The sequence below is a fragment of the Hyperolius riggenbachi genome, chromosome 4, assembly GCF_040937935.1.
Source record: "Hyperolius riggenbachi isolate aHypRig1 chromosome 4, aHypRig1.pri, whole genome shotgun sequence".
NCBI classification, from domain to species: domain Eukaryota; kingdom Metazoa; phylum Chordata; class Amphibia; order Anura; family Hyperoliidae; genus Hyperolius; species Hyperolius riggenbachi.
This window is the reverse complement of record NC_090649.1, coordinates 82830564-82848770: the sequence shown is the minus strand read 5'-3', so window position 1 is coordinate 82848770 and position 18207 is coordinate 82830564. Positions and strand designations below refer to the sequence as shown.

Sequence of the window (18207 nt, the reverse complement as noted above, 5' to 3'; positions counted from 1 at the left end):
CCTCTACATCCTCCACATTAGTCTAGTGACATAGTGTGGATGACAATGGGGTGTATTTCCTGCCAGTCGATATTTCATTTAAGGTGGTGGTTGTTTTCCTTTTTAAAAAATATTTAATAAAGTTATAACTTTTAAGTGTACAATAGGGATTGTCCGAATGGATTCAGTTTGCATAATGTATATTAGCTTGGTGAATATATCGCCAGAACCCTGGCCAAAAGATGAGCACATGCAAAAAGATAGTCTCAGACTGGCTCAAACCTGCAAAAATGTTCTACTAATTTCTACAGAGATTCCAGTCTGAGTGCAATTAGGCTTCTTGCACACCAAGACGTTGCGTTAGGTGCCACGTTAAAGGGACTCCGAGCTCAGAAAAAAAAGGAAAGTTGTACTCACCAGGGGCTTTTTCCAGCCCAGTGCTGGTCGGGAGGTCCCACGCCGGCGTCCTGGCTCCTCTTCTTCACCCCGCTCCGGAATGGCTGACAGGCCGCAGCCCGGGCGACACTCTCCCGAGTGTCGGGCTGCTCCTTCCGCATATGACGCGGATTACGTCACACGGCGGCCGCCTCGCGTCATCACGGCGGCCGGCGTGAAAGTACTGCGCATGCGCGCTTTGTTCGCGCATGCGCAGTACTTTCACGCCGGCCGCCGTGATGACGCGAGGCGGCCGGCGTGTGACGTAATCCGCGTCATATGCGGAAGAAGCGGCCCGACACTCGGGAGAGTGTCGCCCGGGCTGCGGCCTGCCAGCCATTCCGGAGCGGGGAGAAGGAGAGGAGCCAGGGCGCCGGCGTGGGACCTCCTGACCAGCACTGGGCTGGAAAAAGCCCCTGGTGAGTACAACTTTCCTTTTTTTTCTGAGCTCGGAGTCCCTTTAAGGTCGCATAACGTGCACCTAACACAACGTATGGTGCTGCAAGAGCCGACGGTAGAGTGAGCCGCGTTAGGCGGCTCGATTCCTATAATGTCTCCCAGAGTGGCGCTGATTGGCCAGCAGGACCACGTGATGCGGAGCGAGACACTCCGCATCATGTGGTCCCGCCGGCCAATCAGCGCCCGCCGGTGCAGTGAATATTAAGTAGCCATGTGCGCGGCTACTGTAGCTGGCTCTCCCCCCCCCCCCCTCCTCTCCGCCCCCCACTGCGCATGTGCAAACAGTCTAACGCGGCTATAGCCGCTCCAACGCCGTAGCATGCTGCACTTTGCGGAGAACGTGCAGCGTTACATGTAACGCAACGTGGGCTGTGTGAACAGCCCACTTGTGTTACATTGCTGTGCGTTGGGGGAGCGTTACAGGCGCACTAACGTGCGCCTGTAACGTCTTGGTGTGTAAGCAGCCTTAATGTATTCCCTTGTTATATCAGCTACTACAATTAACCTCTCAATAGTATATTCCTTACTTTATACATGGGTCACCTTGAAAGTAACAACTGATCAATTAAGGAAATGTTTTCTTTATTTGATTTTATTTATTTAAGCATGTATCCTATCTTTTTACAAGAAATGCTTCTGTTAATGCTGCTGAACAAACAGTTGCCAGTGTTCTGCAGGCATGTGACAAGCGGTGCAGGGAGAAGAGAGTATACCCTGAAAGCAGATGCAAGTTAGATTAGGTTAGTTAGATTAGTTAATAAATTAAAATTACACAGAAGGAATGCATTGTGAGCCGAACAAGAGCATGGATGTTATGTTAGTTACACATGATTCAATTTTCCATACAATTGACCAGGAATTGGAAAATTGATCCCTTTATTGATCAGGAGCAGCTTGGACACTAAGGGCTGGTGCACACCGAGCGGCTTTTTCAGCGTTTCTGCAGCCACTTGCGGCTGCAGATACGCTTGGTCAATGTATCTCAATGGGGTGGTTCACACCAGAGCGGGAGGCGTTTTGCAGAAACGCATACTCCCGGGGTGAGGCATTTTTTAGATTGCGGATGCGTTTCTGCCTCAATGTTAAGTATAGGAAAAACGCAAACCGCTCTGAAAAACGCCTGTTCAGAGCGGTTTTGCCGGCGTTTTTGTTACAGAAGCTGTTCGGTAACAGCTTTACTGTAACAATATATGAAATCTACTACACCAAAACCGCTACACAAAACCGCAAAACGCTAGCTGAAACGCTACAGAAAAATAAGAAAAAGCGTTTCAAAATCTGCTAGCATTTTGCGGATCTACTAGCGGGTTTTGGTGTGCACCAGGCCTTACACATGATGCAACTCCATGTCAGATTACCAGTCGATCGGACAGGAAATTGAATCGTGTGTACCTAGCATTACTTTCTGGATGACCCTTGTAATATGCTTTAGAAGATTATAGAAAACAGAATTTCTGCTATTGAAAACTACTTGTAATCCCGGCCTTGAGATACATGAACTCATTTCACACCTTCCTGTTTTGTTAAAACCAATGAGCTGCTTTCTCGCCATCCTTTTTTGTGTAAAGATAACCCCTCTTGTCCTTGCGGCTGTAATGCAAACAATATGTTTCACTGCTTATCTTCCTGATCAGTCAGATAGGAGGGCAGATAAATAGCTAGACAGAGAGACCTGAACTCTTGCTTATGCTGGATACACACTATGCGTTTCCGCGTGCGACGCGGCCGTCGATACGCGTCGATTCGATAATTTTCGAACATTTCCGAACGAATTTCGATGATTTTTAGGTCGAATGCCATGTAAAGTATGGCAAATCGACCTAATGATCCATCGAAGCTTGAATCGGACATGTCGGAAATAATCGAATCGACGCGTATCGACGGCCACGTCGCACGCGGAAACGCATAGTGTGTATCCAGCATAAGGACAGAAGAAAAATATAGAGAAATGCACCATGTATGTATTTAGAGAGTTTAGCCTGTCTAATTCCCCCTTATCTGTGACTAAGCACAAGTTGTAATTGGATCTCAGCAGAGCAGCTAATTTGTAAACACAGGATGTTAACCCTATGTCTGCTTCCATTGCTTCCATTTCATTGCTTACATTTTAACATGAAAAAAATGTAATATAAAGCGGGCCTGAATAAGTGTGTGTATATGCATGCGTGTGTGTATATGCATGCGTGTGTGTGTGCATGTGAGTGTGCGTGTGCATGTGAGTGTGTGTGTGCATGTGTGTGCGCGTACGGGTGGGTGGTGTGTGTGTGTGTGTGTGTGTGTGTGTGTGTGTGTGTGTGTGTGTGTGTGTGTGTGTGTGTGCATGTGTGTGCGCGTACGGGTGGGTGGTGTGTGTGTGTGTGTGTGTGTGTGTGTGTATGTGTGTGTGTGTGTGTGCTTTGCATGAGTGTGTGCATGTGCGTGTGTGCATGTGTTTGTGTGCATGTGTTTGTGTGTGTGTGTGTGTGTGTGTGTGTATGTGCGTGCATGTGAATTTAAAGCATAAAGGAATGTTTGTACACAAATACTGAGCACTGCTAATAAACATATGCCCCAGGGGTTACTTGAGATGACGATGTTAACCCCAGTAAGGAGTACTTGGTCCGTTTTTCATACAGAGGTAGCATGTAGGGAGACACTGCAGTAGCGGCCGGTTACGTGGCAGGCACTGCCTCCATAAACACACAGTGAAAATCTGAAGTTGAATGTAATGATGTTTATGGATTATATTAGCTCCCATGAATTAGCATACATCTTATACCTGTTATATTTCCCATTATGTGTAGCAAATATTTTTTTCCAGCATGAAGATGAAAATCTGTTTTATTTATTGCAGGTGTATCCCTAGATTTTCATAAGTCTGTAATACATTTCCTGGTACCTATTAACATGTGAGATATTAGATATCTATCACGTAAGGGGAGGATTTTCACTACAGCTGACATACGCTGCCCTGCTCTAAAGGCTCATACACATGTCCAACATAATGCACGACCAACCGCACAACAAGTTGTTTACATGACAAGTACGTACACACACTCCAACCAACTAAACAACCAACTCAATTAAATACTGTGCGCACAAGCGAAATGACAAACTGCACAACATGTCTGCATTCAAAAACAACAAAGTTGTTTAAAAGACTTGTACATGTTCCAACCTGCCTGATAGTTGGTCAGATTGATCAGACCTGTCGGAAATAATCAATTCGACCGCCAATCTGACGTCAAATTGCAATGCATGCAGAATCTCATCTGGGGAAACTGGGGCAAACAGCGGGGTGGTTGAATGGGTAGCACTCTCGCCCTATCGCGCTAAAGGTTGCCACACACTTATTGATTTTCCCAATTGATTATCCTATTACTCTGATCAGATCTGCCAGAAATCTATTGCCCCAACATGTCTAATCAATTGATTTTTTTAAAATGGTGACTTAAAATCCTTCAGAACGATTGAACAGACAGTACATACAATTTACATCGATAGGGGGCAGAGCAGGAGCGGCGGTCGATGGACAGGCCTTATCGTTGTCTCACATTGAATAGTGCAAGGTTAATGTTTGATTGATTTTATAGAATAGTGCAAGGTTGTTGTTCAATTGATTTTCAGTTGATTTCCTGCTGACATTTATTGAATATTGATGTGCTGTCTGTGGTAGGAATAGATTCATCTCTGACCAGATTCTGATCAGAGAGAGATAATTTGGCACATCGGGTGGCAATCTATGACTGCATAACTGTGGCAAGGGACACAGAGATTTCAAGGGGCTGGAAGAAGCCCCAGTTAAGTAAAAATACAATTATAGTTTTGGCCTCAGGTATCCTTTAAGGTCCCAGGTTTAAATCCCAGCGAGGACACTGCTTTGTACATTGTTTACTTGGGATTTCTCATAACACATACTGTAGTTTCCTTCTACCTCCCCAATACATTCTGGTTAGTAAGTTGCTCTACCAGCACTATGCCACGAGAACGGATTAAGCTCTGCAGAGGGACAATTAGTAATGGACATTGGGCGCTATCCAATTCTCTTTTTCTCCAAAGTTTTCTCCTAAGTGATAATTTTTTCACCTTCTGTTTAAAATTGCTTTTCAACACTCTGTAATTCAAAAAGTACCAAAAAAATACTGTCAAAATGATGTGCTGGCTTGCTGGTGCTTAAAAGGCATTTTATTGGATCAGGCCCTTGTTCGATATCATTTGTAAAGTGCTGAAGAAAAGATCAGTGCAATATAACTACATAAATTAGTTTTAAAGAGAACCCGAGGTTGGTTTGAAGAATATTATCTGCATATAGAGGCTGGATCTGCCTATACAGCCCAGCCTCTGTTGCTATCCCAAACCCCCCTAAGGTCCCCCTGCACTCTGCAATTCCTCATAAATCACAGCCACGCTGCTGACAAACAGCTTGTCAGAGCAAGCTGTGTTTATCTCTATAGTGTCAGTCTGCTGCTCTCCCCGCCTCCTGCAGAACTCCAGTCCCCGCCTGCATCCCTTCCCTCCCTGCTGATTGGAGGGAAGGGACGGGGGCAGGGACCGGAGCTATGCAGGAGGCGGGGGAGCAGCTGAGACTGACACTACAGATGTAAACACAGCCCCACAGCACGGCTGTGATTTATGAGGGATTGCAGAGTGCAGGGGGAACTTAGTGGGGTTTGGGATAGCAACAGAGGCTGGGCTGTATAGGCAGATCCAGCCTCTGTATGCAGATAACATTCATTAAACACACCTCAGGTTCTCTTTAAAAATTGAGCTAATGCCCGTATGCCCATAGCAAAAAATGTTGCATCGACTTCACATTTACTGGAGAGAAAAAAATATGTGTTGTTGAAAACAGATCAAGTTCTGCTCTGGATTCCTGGCCTCCTGTCTCTAAAACTGACGTGTTAATATATGTAAAACCCAATCTGATGATATAAACATTTAAGCTCAGATCTGGCGATGATGTCTGTACAACCTCCCTCTAACCCTGTGGTCTGACCTCTCTTGAGGGGAATAATTGGCCAGGCTGGATGTTTTTAAGCTTAGTGCTATTGTTTTTCCCCAACCTCAGGCGCAGTGGGAGGTCCTTGACGCCTTTCTGCCCTCCCCTTCGTACAAATCAACCTACGGCTCAGACACTCCAAGAGAAATATCCATACAAAGATCTATCAAAAGAGGGATCATCATGCCAGCATGCGTGCTACAATTGCCTGTGCATATCTGTTTGCCAATTTTTAGTTGATTGGGGTAAAAGTGCCTATTGACGTTACAATTTTTCCTTTAGATTCGATCTTTCGACACACTTTTATGATCGAATTGTATAGAAACCTATACAATTTGTGGCGCAGATCGATATGATAAAATTCTTTGGTCGATCAGAAAACAAAAATATTATTGATCCGAAAGTTGGATTTGATGTTCGAATCGGAATGTAAAACCTTCTTAAATCGTTCCGTGAATGGGAACAATCGATAATTTCCATTCGATTAGTTACGATGGTTCAAATTGCATCGAAAGATTGCATCTGATATAAAAATTGTACCGTTAATGGGCACCTTAAGTCCTTAACGCAGGCGTGGATTGAAGTGTAGTGAGATAAAGCGTTAAGTATCCAATCCATCCAGTCCCTCGTTAATTCTTTTGTACTTTATTCGATGTTTGCAGTTAAGGCCTGGAACGCACATACATGTAGTATGAGGGAGGGCCAACAGATTTTGAATAGTATGAACAGATGGTGTAGTAGGTACGCCCTCATTCTATGTGGAGGTGGTAAAACAGGCCAGTGATGGGTCAATCTAAATTGGTTGTGTGTACATTTGTTTCTATTATCCATTGCTACACATCTCCTCTAAAGCCTCATCTACACAGTACAATTTTCCATAAGACAGACTGATCTATTACATAATAATAATCCAAACATTTGTACAGTGCTTTTCTCCTGTTGGACTCAAAGCACTCAAGAGCTGCAGCCACTGGGACGCACTCAAGAGGCCACCCTACAGTGTTAGGGAGTCTTGCCTTGAACTCCTTACTGAATAGGTACTTGACCTAGCCAGGATTTGAACCCTGGTCCCCCATGTCAAAGGCAGAGCCCTTAACCAGTACACTATCCAGCCACCACCATAGATCTCATAAGAAATTGCATTGTGTGTAGACGTCCAAATTGTTTCAGATAAATTTTGTGATAAATTTTGCTTTGATAAGTAACCCAACCCTATTGCAAAATCTAACGCAATCCAATTGGACCGGTTGGAAATTATCTAATAGATCCGATCTGATGGAAATTTGTACCGTGTAGATGAGGTTTTATGAATGCCCCATACAGATTGATGACTCAAATTGATAGTCGACCTGTTCAATTATCTTGATCACTGAGAAATATAACTCACAAATGACATTAATGTAGCTTTAAAGGATTGGAGCGAATGAAAAGCAGTCAGATAAATCCAAAAATGTCAACTAATCGGCGGTCAATCGCTGGTCTTGTTCTGCATTGGATTAAACAGAAGCACTGTGGGGCTGTGTAGAATTTACGTTCTAGCCATATCTACCTTACACCGACCAACTGTTAGGGCTGGAACCCAGAGGAGCGCTTTTGGCAGCGTTTTGGCAGCACTGCGATACGCTAGCAGTTTGCCAAAACGCTGGGCTAATGTTAATGGATGGGGCAACTTCCACAGGAGTGTTTGCATTTCCCAGAAACGCAAACGCAGGACCTGCAGCATTTTGGAAGCGTTAGCGCTTCAATGTAAAGTATTGAAACGCTAGCAGAAACGCTCAGCAAAAGCTAAACTGAGCGGTTTTGCTAGCGTTTTGCGGTTCAGCACACTGTAACAAAATGAAAAATAATTCACAGGACCAATCAGGATAAAAACGCAAAACGCAAAACGCTACACAACCGCTGAGCAAAAAAATACACTGTTGCAAAACGCGACCGAAAACGTGCATGAATCCGCTTGCAAACCGCTCAGACAAAACGCTAGCGGTTGCGTTTTGCGTTTGCGGATTTCAGTGGGTTCCAGGCCTGACAGATTGATCAGCAAGCTCATGGTGAACCAGAGCTCCCAGGAGTGTGTAAGGGGCTAAAAGAGACCAAAAACCTCCTTATTAAACTGCCACGCAAAACAAAACTTCTTACAAACAGAATGTATTTGTGATTATTCAGATTGGAGTGAGCTGAGCATATGATGTCTATTTTACAACGACTGAGCCTGTCTGAAATCTTTGCATCACTGCATGTTGTTGTTGATAAATAAAGTTTGTTCTAGTATGGAAATGAACGTGACTGAAAATGTTATCATAAACAGTGGAAAATATCACCTGGCCAACGACAGATTGGTGAGTTGATTTTTATTGTTTTAACTGCATAGAGTACGAGTGGTAAAATGAAATTCCTAAGCAAATTAACGAAATGATGCTTTTGTTATGAATCATATGATAACCTATGGCGTATACAGATACTTAATAAATCACCATATGAGCCATTTAACGTGGCCGTACACGGCTTGGTCTCAAAAGGATTGTTTTGACAACCATTTCAAACTCACCAGTCCAATAACTGCTCTGACGCTGAATCCTACCACAAAGTGCAATGAAACTTTCATCAAAAATCTTTCTGCTGAACCAACAAAAATTGATGGAATCTTCTACAATAGAGTTTTTTTTGTGCTGTACAAAACAATGAATCCACAGAAGACCTTATTATCAACATTTTCTGACCTTCTGATCTTCTAATTGCGTTTTTCATCAACAAGACTCTAATGCTAGGTACACACGATTCAATTTTCTGGCAGATTTACCTGCCATACCGATTTTTTTTCAACATGTCCGATCTGAATTTCGATCGATTTTCCAATCTATTTCCTGTTCACTTTAATGGAAATCGATCAGAAAAACGATCGGAAGATTGATCGAAATTCAGATGGTACATGTTGGAAAAAACGATCTGGCAGGTAAATCTGTCAGAAAATTGTATGGTGTGTACCTAGCATTAAGCCTGGTACACACTTTCAATTATGATTGGCCAATCACTAACCAATTTTTTCACCTCCAAGTAGTACGAGGGTTTACCTACACAATTTGCTTATACCATACTACATGGAGGTAGTAAAATTGGTCAGTGATTGCCAATCATGATTGAAAGTGTGTACAAGGCTTTATAGTTGGTGTAAAATTATCTGCAGGAGATCTTGTGCAGATTTGATACAGATGATCTAATTGGTCATTTTTTTTGAGCCGTGCATGACTGTGTCTTTTTTTAATAAAAGTATAGTTCATGCAGCACATCATAGAGATAGAATTAATGCCTGCACAGGTTTATCAAGACCAGTGCAAAGATGATGAATGGAAGAATGAAATAAAAGTAAAACAATTCTTTACGGCAACCAATCAGCTTTCACCTAGCAAATACAACAAAGATTTTGAATGGTTGCTTTAGCAAACTGCATGTTTTCTGCTCAGTGTTTTTACCCTCCTTTGTGAGAAAGGAAGTCTAAAAAACTAAGTACACATGCGATAGAGGTGGCCACTAACAGTCCAATTTCTAGCAAAAAATTGTTCAAGCGATCAGATAACTCTGATTGGATGTGATCGGATTGGTTGTAAATAATCTCTGTTGATGGCCACAATCGATTACGAAGGATTATAAAACAGTCATCTGATTGCATTTTCGTCAAACCAAAATTTGGATTTTCTTGTCGTTCCTGATAGATAGGAAGCAAAGATGGTTCGCTGATGGTGTAGCGAACGATGTAATATGATATTTCACAAACAAAATTGTATCATTAGTGGCCCCCTTAAGACTCGCTGTGTATGAACTTTTCTTGATGAAAGAACGACATCTCCTGGTGATGTGACACATGGCAATTCTATACATAACACAACGACGCAATCATTTATGAATAGAAGACGTGCCTGTGAACCAATGTTGATGTTCGTTCCTTTACATACTCAGTCTATAGCTATGCATGCGTACTTGTGCAAACATCGTTCATGATCCAACGAGATTTATACACACCGTCTGACGTGAACGATAATTGCCCACACAAAGCAGGCAGGTTAGATTGGTCAAAGTGCCTGATAAACTTGTTGCATGTTGTCTTTTCACATCATTTGGTACCTTTTTAATCAACGATAGTCGCCCGATCAAACAGAAATGGTTTTGCTTTGAACGGTTTTTATCTGTGTACGCAACTTCAATATAACTGTGATATATTTGAAGACATAACAGCAAAAGGTGTTTAGGTAATACCTTAAATGACTAAAGCTAGCCACTAACAATCCAATTTCTAGTGAAAAATCATTCGAGCGATCAGATAATTCTGATCAGAAGTGAGATATCATAATTGTTCATTCCCTGCACCATCAATAAACCAATTTTTCCTTCCTATCTATCGCAACCGACAAGAAATCCAAATTTTGGTTCAACGAAAACCCAACTGGACCACTGTTTTCATAATAATTTGATTGTGCCCATCAACAGGGATTATTTCCATCCAATCTGATCACATTCGATCAGAATTATCTGATCGCTCGATCGATTGTTTGCTAGAAATTGGACTGTTAGTGGCCACCTTAACTGTACAAGATTTTCTTGCAGGCTATCGAAACGAAGTTTCTTCTTCATGCATCGTACTGAACTGGGTCAGAACTGAAGGAACTAAGTTTGGAAAAGCCTGCAAGAAAATCGTGCACATTTAGTTATTAGAGTTATTACCAAACCAGTACAAGTGATACATTTTTGTCCTATACTGAATCCACCATAACGTTAAATTAAATTTTGGCCAACAACTGAATGAAAACTAGCAGAGGTGACATATTTTGGTCATTGTGATGAATTAAAGGACTACGATTGCGAAAAATTTTAACATTTTAAATACATGAATACAAATATATTTTATATTAAAGTAAAAATAGAAAATTTCCCCAAAGTAAAATATGCTATAAATTAATTTTCTCCTATTTTGATGTCACTTACAGTGGGTAGTAGAAATCCTACAGTACTGACAGGTTTTGGACAAGCCCATCTACTCATGAGGATTAGGGCCGGTTCACACTTGCGGTTTTGCAAAAACCGCACCGGATGTCCGGACCGCACCGGAGCCGGATCGGACCTGAACCGTACGGTTCCTGTCCGGATCCGGTCCGGTTGCATACGGTTTCCGTGCGGTATGAACACGGTTGCGGTCCGGATCCGGATTCTTAAAGAGTAACAACCTGTATAAAAACAAAAAAAAATGTTGGGGTCTGGGAGGTCAGCAGAAGGGGGACCTGTGGAATCAGGCCCTCTGCTGTTTAGCACTCACCTCCACCTCCGACATGCTGCCAACATCTCCGGATCCGGATCCAGCTGTGCTGCTCCACTCCAAAATGCTTGCCCATGTGTCCCCAGCCAATATCGCCGCAAAAATCCGCATAGGAAGTGGGGTAGAACATCCGGATTTTTTGCCAGTGTGTTGTGCGCTCTCCGGTTCTCATTGGTTTCCATTGGCCGGATGGTGCAGTCCGGCTCCGCCCCGGATACGGCTGCCGGAGGAGCCGGACCAAAAAATAGCGCATGTTGGAACGGACACCGGAGTCCGGATCCGGTCCGGCTCCGGTCCGGACGAAACGGACACATGTGAACCCTGGCATAGATTTACATTGCTATGCCGTGCGTCCGTTTCGTCCGGCCAGCATGCGGTGCGGCTCCGGCACGGCTATTCCGGATAGCCACCGCTAATGTGAACCGGGCCTTACTCACAGTTTTCTTTATTTTAAAAATCACTAGTGAATGGCGGATGCTCAGTTCAATTGCCAGAATAGTGTGCAAACAAGTAGGTGGGGAGGCCTGCATCTTTGTATAGATCCTTTCCAGGAAGTATTATTATTATTATTATTATTATTATTATTTAGTATTTATATAAGTATATAAGTATGTTTGTTAAGAATAAATAAAATACTGAGAATCCCCCATGAAGGGATGGACTAGTCAAAAACCTGTCAGTTCCATCTGATTTCTACTAACTACTGTTACAGCAACATAGGAGAAAAGTAGTTTTCCTCTGGAAGAAAAATACTACTTATTTGTATGTGTTTACATATCTTTTAAATTATACAATTATTTTGCGATAGTGGTCCTTTAATAAATAATCACCAAATTCGCAATTTCTCTCTCAGCAGCGTCTGTCTGTAAGTCGTAGATTCAAATCACATTCATGTTCATAACAAGTTGTGAATTCAACGTGGTGACTCCAGATTTGCGCAAAGCAGAAAGAGACAAATTCAAATCGTTCCTTCCAATGTCTGTAGTCCTGCCAATGCCTCTCTATGGCAGCTCTGATGCAACTTAATATTTGCAGCAGCATCAATATTCAGAGGACTGGGATTCCAGCAATAATTCGCCTCTGTTTTACAACTGCGACTACTGGAAGTGTTTTTGAAATTCCAAAATGTCACAAGTGTTTTGTACTAAAATCCTCGCAAACTCCACAGACGCCTAAAGACCGCGAGATGCTAATTCACTAATGTCTAATATAACTCCGTGCCTTCTAAGCTCAAATTTACCCATCACGAGTCGGTGGATTTTACTGTTCTTTCAGTTTTATAAAGTCTCTCGATCTGGTCCTGACCTAATTTTATATACCCCCCCCCCCCCCTCCACTGGCATTCAGGACCAAGTCAGACCCTAAAAAAACTAAATCTGAAAATGAGGTTACTGGCACATCTGGATAGTGTGTTATACTATCATTACTATTAATAACATTTATTTTAAAATGCCGTCACGTTAAGCGGAGCTTAATCCATACAATAGATTAAAAAAAAAAATAGGCTGTTTTTATATAATAATATAATGTAGGTTAAGATAGAAATATTCTGTTTGAGAGTTAATTGTATGTTACTTTCTTTAACTCCTTTACGTTTTAATAATTTAGTTTTTAGGTGAAAATAAGTCTCTGATAAAACTTAAATTCCTTCTGCACCATAATACTAAGCTATGATTACTATCTATACTATTACTGTACTGTGCTATATACTATTATACTGTACATTACTATATTCTATGCTATACTTTACTACTACTGTACTATACTATTACTGTATTATACTACTATATACTATACAATACTTTATACTATATTATACTTTACTACTACTGTACTATACTGTTACTGTACCCATACTATACAGTACCATATCCTACGGTATATTATACTTTACTACTAATGTACTATAATATGCTTTTAATGTACTATACGTATTACTATAATATGCTTTTAATGTACTATACTATTAATGTACTATACTATTACCACACTATACTATACTTTACTGCTACCGCACACTATTACTATACTATGCTATGAATGTACTATATTATTACTATGCTATATTTCCCAGCAGACCTCAATAGAGCCATCCCAGTCTTCCGAGCAGTTCAGCCTGAGTTATCTCTCATACCCCCCTGCAGTAATAAAAGCAGCCCGGTTTCCACTTTCTACACACAGCTCTGGGCTGCTGAGTTATGGGCTGCAGAACACTTGTGTGTAGACACACGGCTGAAACTAGCCGAGCCAAGATAAATCTACCCCGCAGAATAGGACCATAAACTTGAGAGACCACATCTGTCCTGCTCAGTTCTCAAGCCCCTGCGCCTGGGCTCGCCAGCACAGAAGGGCTACTCGCCATGGTGACAAACTATCTGAGCGATACACGCTCCTTCTCGGGGGAAACTCTAGATGAGATGGAACTGAGCTTTTATTATTATGTATTTATTATTATTATTATGGTAACTGTTGGCTCCAGACCAGAACAAAAGCCAGGCACAGAGCGATGGTCGAAGCATCAATCACAGGGCTAATTGCCTGGGCTGTGATCTGTTAGCGCGCGATTCACATTGATTATTATGAGGCCAATTCAAAGTGAGGAGAGCAGCTACAGAGGCCAGAGGCCAGTTACATGTGTGTTATACTGCTAATGTATGTGTGTGACAGCATAACAGGTAGGATAGATAAAGATAGATAGATCTAATCCTTAATATTCATAATTCATAAGTTTCTCTGAAGTCCTCATATCTGCTGTATATATATATATATATATATATATATATATATATATATATATATATATATATACACACATATATATATATATATATAGATAGATATAGATATATATAGATATAGATATATATTCACATTACGAATGCATAGACAATGATGTCCCATTATGCAATTCACGTTTTCTCCCGAGTTTTCTCCCAGGTGATATTTCAAACCTATCAATATGATGCCTTATAAACCACCAGCAAGCAAGAATGTGATTACAATAAAATTGGTAGAACTTTCCCCACTATGTTATTTTGGTACTTTTTCCAATTACAGAGTGCTGAGAAGTTCTTTAGAATAGAAGAGAAAAAAATGATCTCCAGGGAGAAAACGCAGGAAAAAAAGTGAACTGCATACGACCTGTTTGCCTCTATGTACACATTACAAATAGAACAGCAATCAATGAAGATTAACAATTAGATCTATCTGTCTGTAGTGCCATAGATCCCGTCGAGGTTTTCGGTATTTCCAGTAGTAAATAATGCTCATGAACGTGCTTCAATAGTTGATGTGAGAAGGACTTCAGAGGAAACCCTGTTGGGAATTATTGTTCTTTAAAAAAATAAATAAAAAAAAACATAAAGAAGATCTACTATTACAATTCAATGTGATTCAAAATGAATTATTTAGTAAGGATATTCGTTTCCGCACCTTACTAACCACAGGCCCCGATTTAAAGGTTTCTCCTGAATGTTCTGTAGGATGAGTTTCCTTATTGAATCTACAGAGTTTTTTTTAATTTTACTCCTATGTAAAAATAAAATAAAAAGATGTTAAGAGTGAGTAAAGACCTGCCCTATTGTCCTACCATTTTGTACTAGTATTTTTTGTTCTTTTTTTAGCTTGCTGGAGGATGGGAGGATATTTTATTGGTGAGATGTGAGAACATTCTGGAGAAAGTTGTAGGAAACAGCCGACATGCACTAGCAGGGCCAGAGACCATAGTGCGGTGACCTGCGGTGACACCCGGTAGTCTGCCCAGCAATTCCTCAGTCACCCCCATGACTATTCAGTAACAAAAAGGCAACAAGAATGAAAACGTCCATCTAAACTCATCAGCAGATCAGCTGTGATTATTTGCAGCAAAGCTTGGGGGGGGGGGGGGGGGGGGAGTCTAGCCCCCACCAAATACCCAGAAAAGGCAATTAAACATATATATTTAAATCGCTACACAGCCAATGCAACTGCTAACTATACCGGCATGGGCATCACTAGTGCTGAGTGAAGGCTGCATTATTACATCAAATGTAGCTGTGCTTTGGGTATAGAGATTATATATATATAAAGCCAAATAGCCAAGACCCCTTAAAATGACTACAGGCAGCAGGCACCCAATTACTGTCCTACTAAGCTCCAGATTACTCTGTATGTTTTGTACATGTGTGTCTATCTATCTATCTATCTATCCATCATTCTATCTATCTCTCATTAATTTAAATAGTCAAGTAGCAACGACTTGGAAAAAAAAAAAAAAAATATATATATATATATATATATATATATATATATATATATATATATATATATATATATATATATATATATATATATATATATATATATAATTCCGGCAGACATATTGTCATTATTATTCTTATTTATTATTTATATAGCCTTCACATCGAAGTATATATATTTTTGTCACTACCTGTCCCTCAAAGGAGCTCACACTCTAATCCCTAGCATAGGTAGCATAGCTCAGCGGAGTCTAGGGTCAGTTGGGGGTACCGTTAGTTCCTGCACTTCCTGCGCAATACACCTGTAGGGAATGTGAAGAGGAGGATTGTGTTTCTGGACACATGAATGGTACTTTGTGCAGCATCGCTCAGCGTTTATAGCGTTTGTGATGGACGTGAGCTGCAAAGGTGATAGTAACACACAGGTGTATTTACAGTGTATCCAGCATGGCTGCAATGAGGCAGAGAGGCTGTAGATTACCCTGCTTAGCACAGAGATGTAGGTCCCCTCCTCTCCCTCCCGCAGGAGATGGGAAGTTTAGCTGCAGATGTTTCTCTGCTGGAACAGCCGCGATCGCACGTGAGGATCTGACACACACAACATTCCCAAATCCCCCGTCCGCCTGATCCTATAGCTATGAAGCAGTACAGGAGCAGCATACAGACAGTATACTCACTGCAGAAGGCAGGAGCAGCATACAAACAGTATACTCACTGCAGAAGGCAGGAGCACCATACAAACAGTATACTCACTGCAGAAGTCAGGAGCAGCATACAGACAGTATACTCACTGCAGAAGTCAGTCAGGAGTAGCATACAGACAGTATACTCACTGCAGGAGTCAGTCAGGAGTAGCATACAGACAGTATACTCACAGCAGAAGTCAGGAGCAGCATACAGACAGTATACTCACTGCAGGAGTCAGTCAGGAGTAGCATACAGACAGTATACTCACTGCAGGAGTCAGTCAGGAGTAGCATACAGACAGTATACTCACTAAAGAAGTCAGGAGCAGCATACAGACAGTATACTCACTGCAGAAGTCAGGAGCAGCATACCGACACAGTATACTCACTGCAGAAGGCAGGAGCAGCATACCGACAGTATACTCACTGCAGAAGGCAGAAGCAGCATACAGACAGTATACTCACTGCAGAAGGCAAGAGCAGCATACAGACAGTATACTCACTGCAGAAGGCAGGAGCAGCATACAGACAGTATACTCACTGCAGAAGTCAGGAGCAGCATACAGACAGTATACTCACTGCAGGAGTCAGTCAGGAGTAGCATACAGACAGTATACTCACTGCAGAAGGCAGGAGCAGCATACAGACAGTATACTCACTGCAGAAGTCAGTCAGGAGTAGCATACAGACAGTATACTCACTGCAGAAGGCAGGAGCAGCATACAGACAGTATACTCACTGCAGGAGTCAGTCAGGAGTAGCATACAGACAGTATACTCACTGCAGAAGTCAGTCAGGAGTAGCATACAGACAGTATATTCAGACTTAAGGCAGAAAAAGCAATACATGAATCCAGGCATAAAGTGACAGTCACCAGAGCTGCTACACTTTTAAGGTAAGCAGTAATGCAGCTGTGGCATGCTGGATACAGTCACTTCCTCATCTGCTCTGTACAGAATGCATGGGAAAGCCTCTACTAAGCAGAAAAGATAACTCAAAGACTCAAAAAAGTACAATAAAGTTCCCAGAAGCATCCACAATACAATCCTTACCTGGGCCAGGTATGGGCGAGCCTCCCCCGCGTCGCGGCTGGATGAAGGCTTGTAGGTGGCGTTGAAATCACCAATGGAGATTCCCCTAGAGAGGGGCTTTAGTTGTAGTAATAGTAGTAGCCAGGAGCTGGGGGGGACCAAACTGTCATTACTTTCTCCCTGCCCCCCTCCTCCTGCTGCTGCCGCTAGAAGCTCACAATCCAGGCTCTCAAGTGACCCACAAAATCATTTCTCCAAGAGCTGCTGCTGCTGCTCTGTGACTCCCAACAAGACTTGCTAAAACTCAACTGAACTTTATCTCCCGGCCGCCTCCTTATTTCAAGCAGCCATGGCGCATGCGCAGCAGCTCAGCCCAGCCAGCCCCTCTGTGTGCAGCAGCCACAGGAAAAAGTTAGCATCAGAAGTAGTTCTGCAAGGCTGAGGATCGCTGTGAGCAGGATGAATGCCCTGCAGATGTCAGCAACCTGTGTGTGTGCTGCCTGGGGGGGGGCAGGCTTGTGACTTGTAGTGCCACCACAGCAGGAGAGGCGACTGTAAAAAAGTAGCAATAAACTTCAAGACAAACTAAAAAAAAGTTCAGCGTGCAGCAGATCTGCCAGTGGTTATGGTTATGGTGATAGATAAAAAGCCATATATAGGGAGGGATGCACTGATGGGACTCCATAGACAACACTAATGCAGCAAGTCTCTCTCCAGGCTGCTAATCAATCCAATAAACCCTATGGAGAGCGGCAAAGAAATATCTTATTTTCAAATATTTCTACACATGGAAACGATTTGAGTTTCAGCATTTCAGCTTAAGAATTACGTAATATCATTCAGCATAGGGCAGGTTTGTAGCTATTGTCTGCTGAGCGGTGCAGCCCAATATGTTTATATTTGAAATGGAATATAAAGGCATATATTAATAATTACCAGGCGACAAGAATTCAAGGCTGCATTTCAACAGTTCTCTGCTATAGCTGTACAGTATAAAGATTTATTCCTCACACAAACACTGTAAGTGTGTTGTGTGTGTTTCTCTGTGTGTGTAGTGTATAGTTCTGTGTGTCTATTTCTCTCTCTCTGTGTGTGTGTG

At 42.1% G+C, this 18207-nt stretch overlaps 1 protein-coding gene across 1 annotated transcript in view; it reads right to left on the bottom strand.

Moving 5' to 3' along the window:
- OSR1 (odd-skipped related transcription factor 1) overlaps positions 1–17402 on the bottom strand; it is a 42738-nt gene extending 25336 nt beyond the window's left edge. Inside the window, exon 1 of the mRNA XM_068280268.1 lies at positions 17130–17402. The gene's annotated coding sequence lies outside the window, so the exon portion shown is untranslated. The remainder of the gene's footprint in view (positions 1–17129) is intronic.
- Positions 17403–18207: the final 805 nt, after the last annotated feature.